Below are 16,080 nucleotides of genomic sequence, written 5' to 3' on the forward strand. Positions count from 1 at the left end.
ACTTGAAATGACTAGATCCAGTACACAGGCTAAGCCTTCGTCTTTCAACTGGTGCATACAGAACAACACAAAAGCCTCTATGCTGAAGCAAATGAACTGGCCTTGTAGAGAGAACATGCTTACGGGTGCACACGTAGGGAAAATAAGGTCTCTTGCGAAGCACATCATTCACCCTATCGTTACAGCGTCATTATATTTATACCCTTACAAAAATGGGTTTTAGGTTTCAAGTTTGGTCTTAATGTTTTCTTAATGAGTACAAAAGAACGCAAAAGACATTCAATACCTTCTTTGTTTTAGCAACAGCCTTAAACCAGATTTTCAGCTGACATTTCGCATTGCTTTTTTTGTTTTGAAAATCAGTTTTTTTTCTGAACTGCTAATGTGTAAGCACAGAATGTGAAACGTACACGGGAAGTATGATGTGTATTTTCTCGGTCATGGCGACCACTCATTGAAAGGACACGGTGTGTTTCAACTTAAACACGCGTAGAGCAATCTGATCAGTTCAGTATAGAAAGAAATTATCAACCACCACTACACGTGCGTTACTATTACTGCTTGATGATTTTGGAGGACGTACACATAATTAATAAGGGTATCATATTTTTAAAACAGTTTAATAAATACTACATGCCCTTGCATTACTACAAGACAGGAAGGTGGCCTGAAATGATTGAACTCAAAACTAAACATTAAATTGATCATTTTACAGGTATGTGCGTTTAATTTCCTTTCACACACGCTATGTTTAAAACGTAATCACTCAAAAGGAAACAATGAAGAGAGTAGTCTACCTAGCGATGGGCCCATGAAAAAAACATACAGCGCTTGTAATGCATGATATTTTGCGTGTTTCTCAAGTTTTTGAACTCCTTTATCTGCTTACAAAGCAGCCGAACCCTAGGTCATCGCATCGCTTCCCGAAATGGTTCCATACAAATAAGATTTCAGTTCAGTCGTTCAGTCGTGTCCGGCTCTTCGTAACCCTATGGACCATGTCACGCCACGCTTTCCGGTCTCTCACTATCTTCCTAACATCACATAACTTCATCTGCAGTGCCTCGAGGATGCCATCTAACCATCGCGTTCGCTGCCTACCCCTTCTCCGGCGACCCTCAACCTTTCCCATCATCAAATCTTTCTCCAGCGACTCCTCTCTTCTCATCAGATGACCAAAGTAGCTGAGCTTTAACTTTAGAATTTGACCCTCCAATGAGCAGTCAGGGTTTATGGTCGACAATATCGACTGATTTGATCTCCTAGCAGTCCAAGGAGCTCTGAAGAGTCTTCGCCAGCACCGCAACTCAGACGCGTAAATTCTTCGGCGGTCAGCCTTTTTCACAGTCCAACACTCGCATCAATACATCACAACTGAAAAGACCATAGCACGAGTTATACGGATCTTGGTTGGCAGACTAATGTCTCTGCTCTTTACTAGGCGGTCAAGGCTAACCATTGCTCTCTTTCCCAGAAGCAGGCGTCTCCAATTTCATGGCTGCAGTCTCCTTCCGAGGTAATTTTGGAGCCCAAGAAGAGAAAATCTGTCACAGCTTCCACTTATTGTCCATTGATGCTCCAGGACTTGATGGGGCAAGACGCCATGATCTTTGTCTTTTTAATGTTCTGTTTAAGCCCAAACTTCTCACTCTCTTCTTGTACACGCATCAGAAGTCTCTTGTGTTCCACTTCACTTTCTGCCATTAAAGTGGTATCATCCGCATATCTAAAGTTGTTGATACGTTTTCCAGCAATCTTCACTCCAGCTGAAGAGTCGTCCAGACCGGCCTTCCTCATGATGCACTCTGCATATAGGTTAAATAGGCAGGGCGACAGTATGCAGCCTTGCCTCATTCCTTTTTCAATCGGAAACCAATCAGTAAGAGAGTCAGATGCCCAGTTCTGACTGTGGCCTCTTGTCCTTCATACAGGTTACTGAGGAGATAGATGAGGTGAATTGGAACTCCAATTTCTAGAGCTCGCCACAATCTGCTGTGATCTACGCTGTCAAACGCTTTCGCATAATCAATAAAGCAGAAGAATATGGGTTTCTGGAACTCTCTTGCTTTTTCTATGATCCAGCGAAGGTTGGAAATTTGGTCTCTAGTTCCTGTGCCCTTGCGAAAGCCAGCTTGCACGTCCGGAAGCTCCCGATCGACATACTGCTGCAGCCTACCTTGGAGGATTTTCAACATCACCTTGCTAGCATGCGAAATAAGCGCGATCGTGTGGTAGTTGGAACAATCTTTGGCACTGCCTTTCTTTGGAATGGGGATGTAAACTGACCTCCTCCAATCCTGTGGCCCCTGCAGGGTTGTCCAAATCTTCCGACATAATGTATTCAGAATGTAAACAGCGTCATGGTTTAGGTTTTGAAGCAACTCAGCAGGAATGCCATCAATTCCGCTAGCTTTGTTCTTAGCAAGGCTGGCTAAGGCCCATTCAACTTCACTCTTCAGGATGCCCGGCTTGAGATCAGTAACCACAACCGTCTTATGTTGGGTTTGCACATTAGGGTCCTTCTTGTACGGTTCTTCTGTGTATTCCTGCCACCTCTTCTTTATCTCTGAGGCTTCAGTGAAGTCCTTGCCTCGTTTGCCCTTTATCACGCGCAGTTTAGCACAGAAGCTTCCTTTGATATCTTTGATTGTCTTATACAGAGCTCTTGTGTTCCTTAATTGGCAGTCGGGCTTAACTGCTTGGCACTGTATGTTCAGGAAGGCATTCTTATCTCTCCTTGCTATTTTCTGAAAATCCGCATTGAGAACCTTGTATCTTTCTCTTTCCCCCATAACTTTTACCATCCTCCTTTCCTCATCATCATCATGATGATGATGATGATTTCCTTTCCTCAGCTATTTGCAAAGCCTCTTCAGATAACCAGTTTGCTTTCTTGCATTTCTTTTGCTTTGGAACTACCTTAGTAGCAACTTGTATTATATCACGAACATCAGTCCACATCTCTTCGAGCTCTCTTTATTCTGAGATTTAGTTACCAGCAAAACAGTGTTATCGCTGCTGCGCTTGCTGGTATTGAAGCTTGGTCGCACTTTTTTTCACTGAAGGTTTGTGCTTCAGCTCCGTGTTCAGCGAAAATTACGCCCACGGTTGCAACCACCGAAGAGCCAGCGCTGGTAAATTTGCCAGCGATGCCAAACTCGACATGTTAAAATGATTCCAGTGGACAAAATAGTGCGCATAGGCGTCCAGAACATTAGATGTAAGTCGTGGGAGCAGGCAGCAAGCTCTAATGGTCAGGAAGTTGTAATTTTTAGAGCGGCCGCAATGGGGGGGGGGGGGGGGGCTGTACACTTCGAAACATGCTTCGATACGTGAAGTCCCTACCCTGTGAATGCAATCATGACATAAGATGCAAAAATGTTTGCGTCGTTTCCAGTTCCCCAAATGGCCGAGTGGTTAGCATAAGCTACGGAGTTAGATTGCCACTGGTGATGCAGTTTTTTTTCTTAGTTTTATTTTTCTTATTTTTTTGTTTTTTTTTTAATGTAGTTGATGTGCTTCGTTACTTTTTAGTTTTTACTTTTTATCCAAAAGTGAAAGCCATCAGACGCTCATTGGTCAACACTCATGAAGAACACACAAGAAGTGCACACATTAAGTACCAACCAGAAACACGGTGGCCAATTTGTTTTAGACACACAGTGAAAACTCAAAAGAAAATTCATTTGAAACTCACAAAAGACTCTGGTGTCTCTATTATGAAAGAGCAACATACTCTCATCAGACACACATACAAAATTTTTTAAGGGTTATACCCAGAAGATTGTTCAACAATGAACTCCAAACCTTCAGTGCATTCCTCCCACCCCTTTTCAAGAAACATGCAGAGTATATTAGACGCCCTGGATGCCCTTCCCAACATGGCCCAGAGGTACAGACATCATGGTACAGACATTCCGCAATGTGCAACTTCCCTTAACATGATTTCATAAAAAGCAAAACTCAGAGAACACATACCCCATGAGTTTTTAACACTAAATGAAAGATGCACGAAATACGTCTTATTATATATGGATAAAACAGAGCAGCACATTTTGGAAGGGAATATACGTCAGAAAAAGGGAGGAAACAGCGAGATTATGTCTCAGGTTTATACCGCTCAATGCTACGTCGTCATACTAGCTTTAAAATGAATATTTCTTTGCACAGACTTTGTAAGCACAATCACAGCACTACACACTAGGTCCGCTCTTCGTCCTCGGTACGCTCCTCTGGCTGATCTTCTGCGGCTACTGGGCTCCTCAATAAGTGGAGTCGGTGTGAACCACAGACTGCCAGCTTCACCCAACCTGTGCGACTGAGAAATAATAACTCAAGTGGTATTCTTGTAACTGAAAGCCAATCTGCAGTAAAGTTTTCTAAATTCAATACTTATCAAAGAAGATATGAGTTAGGGCGATCTAATTTGCAGGAAGACAAATTGAAGACAGGCTACGGTACGTTGCTACTGAATTCGAAGATTCTATATATTTGATCTGTCATCTGCAATTTCTCGACACAATGAAAGAATCTTTCTTGTTTCTTACTTTACTTCACTGAGTGAAGACTTGCTTTTTCCAGAATGCATGATATTGTTTTCGACGAGAAAGAAGAGGCAGAGGAGTGGGCAGGAGAGCTCGCGCTAGGCCCACCGACATAATTAAAGTCATCTCACCGCAATCCTTCATGGTGGATCTTCTCTGGCGTGCCACCCCGTAACTGTGTCAGCTTTTCTTCTAAGGTCAGTCGTGTATTATATTAACGCAGCACTGCTTTCTTGTTTAAAATATGAGTTTTCTGTGTTCTGCTACAGTTATTACTGGTTTCTACAAATTGTTCGATTGGCGCATTATGTTGCACAATAACGTTTTGCGAACACGATGTTTTTCAAAGCCTTAAAGATGCAATGAAGCCAGAAAATAAGTAACCTTTACAAACATTCACATTGTTCATGTGGGGGTTATAGCACACTCAAGCGAATTTGATTATCGCTTATTGCCGTCTACAGTGCGAAACTGTTCTCTTGGAACTCTCAGGAAATAAAACTCCATGGCAGCTTTTGCAGGAATTTTTCTCAATTTCGGAAGCGCTTTAGCCGACCAAGGGGAGTTGACTTGGCTTCATGAAATATTGCGGCAATGAACATGAGGGCGTTTTGTATTCATCGACGTAATGTTTGTCTTGGCCAGATATGCGACGTAAATACAAGTACTTTTTGAGGTCAGTTTCTTAATCGCATGATGTCTTGTGGAAGGTAGATGGCCAGCTGGCGTTTTTGCTCCATGTTGTTCGTGACGCTATTAAAAAACAGTGTGTGCGTTTGTGGGGGGATGGTCTCTGTAAATATTATATTATTCTGTATGATTTTCCAGTGTATGGCATCTTTTTTTGGAAGTGACAACGCTGACAACATTGACAGCAACAACACTTCTCTTAACACTTGGTATAAACTCTTGACGCCATCACAGAAAACTGACTGGTCGCAATTCTTTTGAAGCGACTGAAAGTGTTGCACAGCTCATGGAACATAATGTAAAACGTGGTGCAGATTGTTTACAAAATCAATTCATGATGGGGCAGATGTACTACATTCTTCGGTGTTTCTGCAAATTAGTTCATGTTCCAGCTCCGACTAGGACACACAGATCCGGATCGTGACAAGAGCCCTACAAGTCACCGAGCGCCATGAGCTCATGGCCACTTGATGGGGCTATACCCCACAACATTCTACTCTTACCGTCGACGAAAATAAAGTTTATCATCCTCCTCCACATCCACGGACTATAAACTCTAGCGGTCAGTCAGAATTCTTAGAAAAATTCAACATATGTGCGTTACCTGTTAGAATCAAGCTTTCTTTATAATTCGGTTTACAAGAGACTTGCACTCCCAAGGGGGCGCCACAAAAATGCTGCTAAAAAGCGCCCTCTAGGCGTCTGATGGGTAGTACGAATTTCCGGCCCCTGCATCCAAATGCATGCAGTCGGTATGGATCGACCGGTTTAATTTGTGATTTGTACGAATTACACAGCCTTTAACGAACTGAAAATGGTTGTTGTCATCATGTGGAAAAAGAAAATAAATATACCAATGTCAAGCATTATACGACGAGCAGATATCGGAGATGAAGTTTCGGCGCGCTGCCAGTCGATATAGCCCGTTGGGTTTCACTAGAATTCGATGGAGCTCTTTGAAAGCTTTACATGCAACTAAACGTAAGCACGTGAATACAGGAAACCGTAACAGGGATAGGCAGAGTAAATAATCCTTCTGAGGCACAGTCTTTGCGACAAGTACCTTGAGTGGGCTATGCACGCGCCGCTGGAGATTGCGTTCAATGCAGGCTTGTCTCTGAATTTGTAAGTAGAACCAGCGCTGGTTTTTGCTTTTTACGCCCCGTTTACCCAATACGTCGCGCTCGTAATGTTTGGAAATACAGATTCCGCGTACCACAAAAGTAACACAGAAAGCTGAAGCTCGGTCTGCGTAGAAACGTTTGAATTTTTTCGCGGCAAGAGTTTCAGCGTTCGTCATTAGGTGGATATCAGTGAAGGTACTCTGACTCCGTTCCACTGCTCAACTGCCGAGGAGAGTGGCTGATCCTGGCCCTGATGGGGCTGGGGCAGGTAGGCTACCGCCGTTTGCGGTGGGGGCTAGCCTGCCACCGAATTTTTATCTGTTGTATGGTGTCATTGCACCCGCCACCGCTTCGGTGGTGGACGACGGCTGTTACGGCGCGCGTCTTTCTCTCCCTCTTCTTTGTATTTCTTCTCTACTTTCTCTCTTCTGTCTGCATGAGGCAGTAGAGGCAGAGCTAGTAGCAAGTCCGTGCATTTCCTTTTCCTTGTTCCTACAGCCACGACAACTGCTCAACTGCCAATCTTAAGGGAAACAATATAGAGCACTATAGCAACAAGCTCTCGAGTCAAAGCTTTTGCCTGTTGGTGCAGAGTGGACATCGCACAATAAAAGCTCACAGTCAGCTCAGGAACGCTCGTTGCGTATAATGATGGAAATGGTATAGTCGGCTGCTTAGTAATTATACATATGCGCCAAATGCCTACTATTGCTGTTTTCTATTGAAAGCGAATGGCGGTTTTGAATGAGATAGAGAGCGTTTACGTGAGCTCTAGTTTACCGTCCTCACCTTTCTTTTCTTGACTTATGCATGCAGTTTTGCTGCCTAATTGTGTAGCTGCCGAAAACAGTAGCATAACGAACGGTTTTTCTCGTGATCACAAATAAACACGCGCACATAGCTGGCTGTAGTCTACATATTTCAGCTTGATCCGGCGTAAAAAAATGTAAGAGCAGCCAGCATAGGGCGAAAGGCGTTTCTCTTGAACCAGAGCGTGCATGCACCTGATCACCTGTACCAATCATACCGTATCCCCGTTCGTGCGGCTATGAAAGAGAGCAGTACAGTCGAATAATGAAATTGTTAACTTATCCATGGCAACCTACGACGCAAGCGGCAATATAGCGGCGGTAACGGTGTTTCGAGACGGAGAGGTACACTGCAAGGCTGACGCCGCAAAGCTTTGAACATTTCGCCAGAAGGCGGCCGCAGCGTTTTTTAAATTTTATGGGACTACCGGCTCACGGTGATGTTTATGATACATGACGAGTCTTTGCACGCCCACCACGTGGCAGAAAGCGCGAGTCGGCGTAGAAAGCCTGCGGGATACGCGCTGCAGCATAGGCAGAGCCGCTATACTGTACTACCCAGTCAGGTTTTACTTGGCTGCCATGAGGCGGCGCCACCCTACTCAAAATACCAGCGCCAGATTCCTATTGCAATTCAATGGAAGATATTGTAGTCTTAAACTCTTATTGTTACAGAAGATTGTGTTGAAAGCGATTGCAAATGTCTGCATTATGACCCTCTTGTCATTTATGTCAAAAATATCACATGATGCAGCACACCACATTTTACGATTTCTGCTTTCTTCAACGTTATAAGAATGTCGAGCGCTATTCTTAGATGAAATCATAGGCTAGAGTAAAAATGGACGCCGCCACTTAATTAGTAATCACGAACTGTGTCTGTATCACGTCCTCGCAAAAATTATAGGATCCAAAGACTCGATTTTATCCTTTGTTTACCCGACTTAAGCAATTTGGTCTACCTGATTCTCGCAGCCGTTTGCCCGATTACCAATAGCTGAAAACATTTTTAGTGGATCTTGTTCTCGGCGTTTGCAGCATTTTCGCTTCGGTTTACTGTTTACATATTGTCCGCGCTTGCGATGCCTAACTACTGTGCCGGAACACCCGGGATCGATCCCGACCGCCGGCGGCTGCGCTTCGATGGAAGTGAAACGAATAGTGTTAGGTTTGAGTCGCGTGCGCATGAGTAGCGTACCGCTGTCAGCAGTTATTACGTGCGGCGCGCGGCCCTTCGGTAGCGTTGACCTGGCGGCTCCGTGGACGGCGGACGGCATCAAAGGTGCCAGCAAAGACGAGGCGTCTTCTAACGAAACAACCTTTACTAAAACATCGTGAAGGAACGGGCAGAGAAGCTGACCCGGGGAGAATACAGACACGTTCACACAGCTGGTGTCTAGCGTCGTCTCAATGGCGCGTCAAAGTAATCTCTCTCGCAGCGGAGTCGGCCGCTGCTTTTTATAGTTTTTCCAGGTCACAGGGAAAGGGTAAACCCTCACAGGAAAGGGAGCGCCCAACGTGTCTCGGCAAGATGGGATGACTCAATCGCAAGTGGTCCGAACTAAAACCCCTCAATAAACTAAAAGTAGCGCCAACATGTGAAGTTTGCCGCCCGCCTCCTCTGCTGCGCTCTCCTTCGTCGTTCGACCCTCTCATTGGCCGAGCGCCGTCACGTGCGCGCGCGCGCTTTTTTTTTTTTTTGCTGGGCGCGCCGCTTCCTCCTTTCCAGCGGGGCGGGCGGCGCGCGCGCGGCACATATCGCCGTGTGTTTTGCTGCCACGCGGACTGCTACTAAATCGTTCCCGCTGGCTATTTAATTTTTTTTCAAGCATAGTTGCGCTCTTTGGCCGGCGGCTAATAGAAGCACGGTGGTGAAGGCGAGTTCAACCAACGCAGACATCGCGTACAAATGGTGTCACGCACTGACAGTTGAAAACAAAACCGTTTCAGCGCAAAATATAAAAAAACTGCTACCACGCTTCTCAAGTTTCACGGTAGCTTACAATTCAGTCCAACCTGCAAAGAAACCACACAAACTGCAGCTTCCGCAGCCTAGTTAATTTTTTTTTTTCAAACATGTTGCGCACTTTTGTCAACGGCTGACGGACTCAAGGAGTTGAAGGCGAGTTAAATCGACGCCAAAATCGTGTACGTATGGTGACACACCATGGCAGCTGAACACGGCACCGTCTCAACGCCAAATATAAAAAAAATAACTGCTACCTCCCTCCCCAAGTTTACTGGTAGCTCACAAGTCAATCAAAGCTGCAAAGACTCCACACAGACTGCAGCTTCCGCCGCCTATAGTTAATTTGATCTGCAGCTGAAGTTGAAAATACATGGAACAGCTGCTGCCACACTTCTCATGTTTACCGGCAGCTCGCAATCCAGTCAACGCTGCGAAGAAACCATACACAGACTGTTCCAAAATTGTTCCTGTCCGCCGCCTAGTTACAAATTTTATAAAGCATGCCGCTGAGTGGCCAAATGTGACGAACTACGGACACACGGAGATGACGGCGAGTTGAACCAACGCCGAAATCGCGTATATGTGGTGTATGACACTCACGGCTGAAACTATTCTGGCCGGAAATCCCTGTCAACATTCGGTAATTATGTTTCAGCAGTGAGTATTATTTTAACCTGAACACATTGCGACAAAATGCAAGGCTCTGGTGAGACCCGGCGCACGGCCGCCTCGATCGGCGCGCGCGCGGCGCTGATCGAGACGGCTGTTATCGGCTGTGAAGGGCGCCTGCTCCGGAGAGCGCGCGCTAGTCGCGCACCCCGTAGGTGGAGCCACGGTCGAAATGCGAGAGGAGGAGCGGCGCCGCCGGAGGAGGAGAGAGGAGATGGCGCTACTTTTAGTTTATTGAGGGGTTTTAGCAACACCACCTAGAAGACTGAAGGCCCCCACACGGCAGCGTGACGTCACGCAAGTCAGATCGTCCTGGAAGTGGACTTCACTACACTCGCTCTCTCCCCATAAGCTGCATGTTGGCGTGAAATAAGTTAGATTTGCTCGCTCGTGCTACGAGTAGGAACTAATATGCTGCGTCTACTGTTATTTACGAAGCTTGGCCGGGAATTCTCCCCCCAGTTTGTAGTCTCGTGCCTTAAGGAGGCGGTTTGCATGCTTACACATATAAGAACCGTTTTCTGACTGATTGGAAGCGAATGATGTAAAATTTTATCATCACTGTGGTGCATAAACTCTATTTGATCTAGTAATAAGCTATTCACGTTTCAAGCTACCGCCATGATTATATTACATATATTTAACACTTCGGGGCTTTTTTTTTACTTTCAAAAGCCCTATCAGGCAAGTTACAAAAATGGCAAAAAATTGGCATTACATGAAAGTAAAATGTCAATAGCTCAAAGTGGAATAAATCAACACTCATAAAATGCACAAACTCATTTTTGCTCAGCAGCAATACAGGATCATTTATTATACAATTCGTCGAAAATAAATAAAAATACAATGCTTGACAGTCTCTTCTTTGTACAAGAACACATTCTTGGTAAAAGTGCACATAAATGCGATGCATGTCAGTGTCAGGAAAAAAAAGTTCGTACAGTAAATTTTCTTCGAATACACTTTACTGCTTTGGCACACAGTACTGCTTCAAGTAAAGAAATCCAGGCGTGCACGAGTTTCCGTGACACGGAACAGAGATTACAACATCAGAAGCCTTCTTGAGAATGAAGGTAGGATGAAGGACATTTTATTTGACATTGATGAGAGAAAAAGTTATTTTCTTTTTACAAACAATACTGTGGAAGCAAAACTGCACAAATGACACCTCAACTTTTAACAGTTGCAAGTTTTCGCTTTGCCTTTGTGGCAGACAACTTGTCGCTTGCTAACTTATTTGCTGCTTTGCACAAGTTGTTCAAAAGGGTGTTTGCTGCTGCACTCAAAATGTAATGTATGACTTGTTGAGGAGTATGGCCATTCACACAAACATCTAGGTCATCATTATCATTGATGATGCCATGCACAAGGGCCACTAGCACTTCTTTCTGCTTAGGGAGTGTAAAGAACTGTTTTGCAAAGCGTGGACTCCTAAGCTTGTCCAGCACTATTTCTGTGGTAAAGACAGCATTCACAACAAGTTCGCGTGGGAACTTCAGCCCACCTCTTGTTATGCTGAAAATAAGGACATTTCTAGCAATGTCTATCTCTGTATCATCCATTATCAGATTTTCTTTACATGACTGGCACAACAGTTTCTTTACAGCTGCATGAGCACAGTAACCGGCAACATATGTCACAGCTGGTAGCCTTGCCACTTCTCAATATCGCTGTCCCAAACTGCAACATCAAACTGGCTCAGCAATGAGTTGGAGCTATTGACAGGAACATCGCACACCACATTAATGTCTGGTAACTCGAGCACTTTCTGTAGCCGCAGCTTTGTCTCGGACTCGTAAATCTGCCTAATCGACACATGATAGTTGGCACCAGACAACTGACGGTACCGACCAAAGCGATCCTCAAGGGAATCCGTTGAAATTTGCTTAGCAAAACATACTGCATACCAAGTTCTTCAAGGCAGTAGATAGCGACCTCATGGAGCGCATGAGTTGTGTGACATAAAGCTGAGTGAGTTTCTTTTATTAAATGTCCTGCATCGTGCCTCAAACTTTCCCAGTAGTCGAGCCACTGCATCATTTTCCCCAAAAACTCTAACTGGGGACAAGATGTCGAGGTTATGGGTTTTTGCAAGTCGTCTAAAAGCCGCTGGCCTTTCGGGGAGTTTTAACGTTAACAACATTCCACCACGTTAGCACCATGCTGATATACTGAGCAGTACCGTCAGCATGCTGAATGTTGCTATTATGAAGTGCTGCCACAGTTGATGAATTGAATATTCTCAGTGCTAACTTTACATTTTGCCTCTCCATGTTTGAAGGATACAGTGCCTTCAATGACAATTTCGGAGCAATCTTCAAAAGCTCATTTTGTTCGGATTAATGCAGCTCACATAAAGTGTTAAATGATGCTGCCAAGATTTTAGGTTTGGGGTCTGTACTTTTTGGATCTGGGAAGTACATGCACCTTCCTGCATTGCGTTGATTTAACCAGTTATTTCTGACACATTTCAACACGTGGACAGGGTCTATGACAAAAAACAAAGGTCGTGATTTGTCAGCTGGATGCTGATAAACTATCTTTAGTCTCGGAGGGTCTGAAAACAATGGCATTGTCTTTCTGTTGATGGAATTATTGTCAGAGATGATGGCAATTACTTTAAATCCTGTATCTTCAAGCTTCATGACTAGCATTCGCAGAAAATCATGCAAACATTTTGCATCAATTTTAGCCACTGGCAATATATGCACATCTTTGTTATTTGAAAGCAGACTTTGAGTCATAAGACAAACGCTGTTTTTGCCGGGCTTGCAGTGTTCACTGCTGCACCGGCAACTGACCCAGCTTTAAATCAAAGTATGACTGAATGGGGATTTCATCCATCATTAAAGTTACTGTCTTTTCATGCTCTTTCAATGTGGTAGCAACTTTCTTAGCATATGACAGAAAACAGGAGCCTTGCTGTTCTACGGCCGGGCTTACTTGCTGAGCAGAGCAGAGACGTCTTATTGTCTCTGGATGAGGCAACTTTACCTTCAGTGAACCTCTGAGGGATTTGTATGCATGCGGTGAAATGGTGTAAAGGCGGAGGCTTGCAAATACGAGAAGGTCCGACGAGTAGCGTGCAGCGTTGTTGAGGATTAGGTCTACTTGGGATTTTATAAACTTCACGACTTCGAGGTGCCATTCATGTAACTGGGGCTGATGATTGCATATTACCTCTTCTAACAGCTCCTCCACAGTTGCAAGCAGATGGCGAGCCCGCTGGTCATTGTAGGGAGAATGAGCACTACGCAGAGACTCAACATGTTGAAGGATGTCCCTTAGTTGTCTTAAGTCCTGCAACACTGCAGGCACACTGACACCATGAAGGTCCACGATGTGTGTTCCCCGTAATACACTTCTACACACATGTTGTCACAAACTACCACTGATGAACGCACAGAGGTGCCCTGATCAACAGTCAAATCCAGGAATAGAACTTTGGACTCCATTGTGATCACAGACCAAAACGGCGAGGTGTTAAAGCTTGGCAGAGCATGAAGAAATTCAGAAAAGCTTGTTACTTCGTTATGCTTGTCTTCTTGTTGTTTTTCTTCTAGAGATTTTTCCATGGCAATGCGGAGTGATTCGTCCTCAACACGTTTTCTTTTATCCTCCGGAGCCTCCCGAGTGCACGCATGTTGTCGTGAAAGGTACTGGGGACAATTCGGGAACACACTTGGTACCGCATCCGGCTTCAGTCTGGAGACTTTCAGCGGCACTTCAATAACGTTTCCCGTCTTCACATCTGTGTACTTAGATGTTTTGACGTAATCGCTTGCCAAAAAATGTTTCTCGCAAAGCTGAAATGAAAAAAAAAAAACATTCTGTACAAATACGTTTCATACTACCAGAAAGATAAATGGCTCGGTTCGGCTTTCGATACTACAAAAAGAATGAGCACATTTCAGGCTCCGACAACGCAAGCAACCTGATTCGGCTGTTGCTGAATACATTTAGCCAGAAAAACGCACATTGATTTAATAAAAAAGCCGCGAATGGACTCATAAGCCATAGCTTACCACTGTGTTTTTCGTAGGAGTAAAATCCTTCCGGGGAACCGCTCTTGTCCATGCCGCTCGCCGCACAGGGTCACAAGGAAACACGTGCACACGCACACGCGACTCTCCAGCATAGTTGGACTTGCAATTGGGAGCGCAACAGCAGCCCGGCATTCTAGCAATTTGTTTAAGAGCACAACCACAGCACAAAATCGAAAATATGCAGCTTCCAGACGTAAAAACGACGCACAATCATGCCTGCTGTACGGACTGGCGGCATCCGATGCAAACGACTGCAAGCAGCTCCGATCACTGTGGCCAGCACAAGTGAAACAAAATCCGCTAGAGGCGCATGAAAATGTGGCTGCCTAACTACGCCAAACGATGCTGTGTGCCATTCTTTAAGAATATAGCTGTCGAATGAAACCCGAATAGCTCAATACTGCGGCCTTTGGTATTGTTTGGGCTCTAACTATACTAAAAAATAAAAAATGACTTGTTTTGGCTGTAGCAAAAGTCACCGCTGAAGCCATTGCGAGCCATTCATAGCTGTTCTTGTCCGGCTTGTCCATGTTGCCCCCTCGTTCTACACTCGCCACGCTGACTTTCGGAGAGGTTGTCGCCGTCCGTCCGAGCGGCGATCTGAGTTTGGTGACGTAGGCGCTTGGGCGAGGAGGCGGCGCGGGGGCCTTAAGTCTTCTAGGTGGTGTTGGCTTTAGTCCGAACGCATCTCCTCCACCTCCTGCAGACGGGCGAGGGCGACGCTCTCTCCCTCGAGCTCCAGGCTTGGCCAGCTTTTGCACACACACGCACGCACACACATTTGGCGCGTGGCAGGATCACGTTGAGACTTGTTGGCGGGAGGAAACGTTGCGCGGCCGATGAACGGCGTCGAAATGGCCGATCCGCTCGCGGTTCTGCCTGTTGCTATGCGGTGGCCGCGTACGCTGTCCCAACTTGTCGGTGGGGAAACGTAACAGACTGCCCCGCCGGGGAAGGGAGATCCCGAAGGGCAGGGGACTGCATCCGCTGTGCGGAGGGATCGGGATGTTGCTGCTAGCCGGGGTCATCCGACTCAGCTTCTCTTGAGCTCAAACAGCCTGAAGAAGTCCTTGGCAAGTCCGGTTTCCAAGGCACTCTGCAACTTGTCTTCAGGAGAGATTTCTGACAACCCACAACGTCACAACCACGCTAAAAACTCAACCGGTCAGCCAGCAAGCCCGGCACAATCTTCGCTAAGTTATGCCAGACTATTTCCCCCTTATGCCCCCATCTACATTAAAGGGCAGCTCAGCAGCACTTGGAACGCGTCCACAAATTTGAAAATCGCGCTTTCAAAAACGTCCCTTCAAACAAAAATAATACAATACAATCTGTTCAAAATCCTATGAAAGGAAGAAAAACACCAACCAGTGAATACAGGCTTCTTTTCACGTTATGGGCTTCGACATAAGCCATCGGAGTTATCGTTGAGATCACCCTTTTCACTAAAGCTTCGGCTATCCGTTTCACGGAACAACCTTACCTTCCTGTTTCTGTGCGAAGAAACACATGAGCATGAATCACTCACATTTCGGAGCAACCTATCCCTCTCCTTACGTGTTGCGCACCAGTCACACATTTTCTGAGCACGGGCGCATTTGTGCCTTTGGGATAGTCGCTTTCTCCTTCGCGATAGCTTACACTTGCTCCATTCTTTCTCGCGCTTGCCTTTCCGCTTTTTTCTGCGGCAGCACTGGAACACAGGCGTTTTGCTTTCTTTTCGCAATCGTTTGAGTGTCCTCTCCTTACGATGGCAGCATTCTTTATCGCGCCTGCCCTTTCGCGTTTTTCGTCGGCAGCACAGGAATACTAGCCTTCTGCTTTCTTTCTGCAATCGTTTGCCCTTCTTACGATGGCAGCATTCTTTCTCGCGCCTGCCTTTCCGCGTTTTTCGGTTGCAGCACTTGAATACTCTAGTCCTACTTTCTTTCGGCGTGAGCTCTGGCAAGCTAGCGGTCAACATTCTAGCGGTAACCGGAGCTAGAAGGACACGGGTGTCGTCGAAGTGCGGCGCCGCGTCTGCATCGCGGCCAGCAGCGCAGGACTCACTTTCAGTCAAGTCCGAACGACAACAACGGCTGATGACTTCAGTCGTGTCACTCCCCCTTCTAGACATTTGCTCTGGCGGCTCGCCACTCAGTGCGTCGCCTCGCTCAGAGCTAACCGGGGCACGATCAAGCTCCTTCGACAGCTGGGGCGCTTCGGATTGCGCGACGGTCATATGTGCCA

The 16,080-nt window shown here is 45.7% G+C and overlaps 1 pseudogene; it reads right to left on the reverse strand.

The window, feature by feature from the left end:
* Nucleotides 1–10,885: 10,885 nt before the first annotated feature.
* Nucleotides 10,886–13,984, reverse strand: LOC146200157 (uncharacterized; annotated as a pseudogene).
* Nucleotides 13,985–16,080: the final 2,096 nt, after the last annotated feature.

The sequence above is a fragment of the Amblyomma maculatum genome, chromosome 2 (genome assembly GCF_055883805.1).
Source record: "Amblyomma maculatum isolate TAMU_Amacu chromosome 2, ASM5588380v1, whole genome shotgun sequence".
NCBI classification, from domain to species: Eukaryota; Metazoa; Arthropoda; class Arachnida; order Ixodida; family Ixodidae; genus Amblyomma; species Amblyomma maculatum.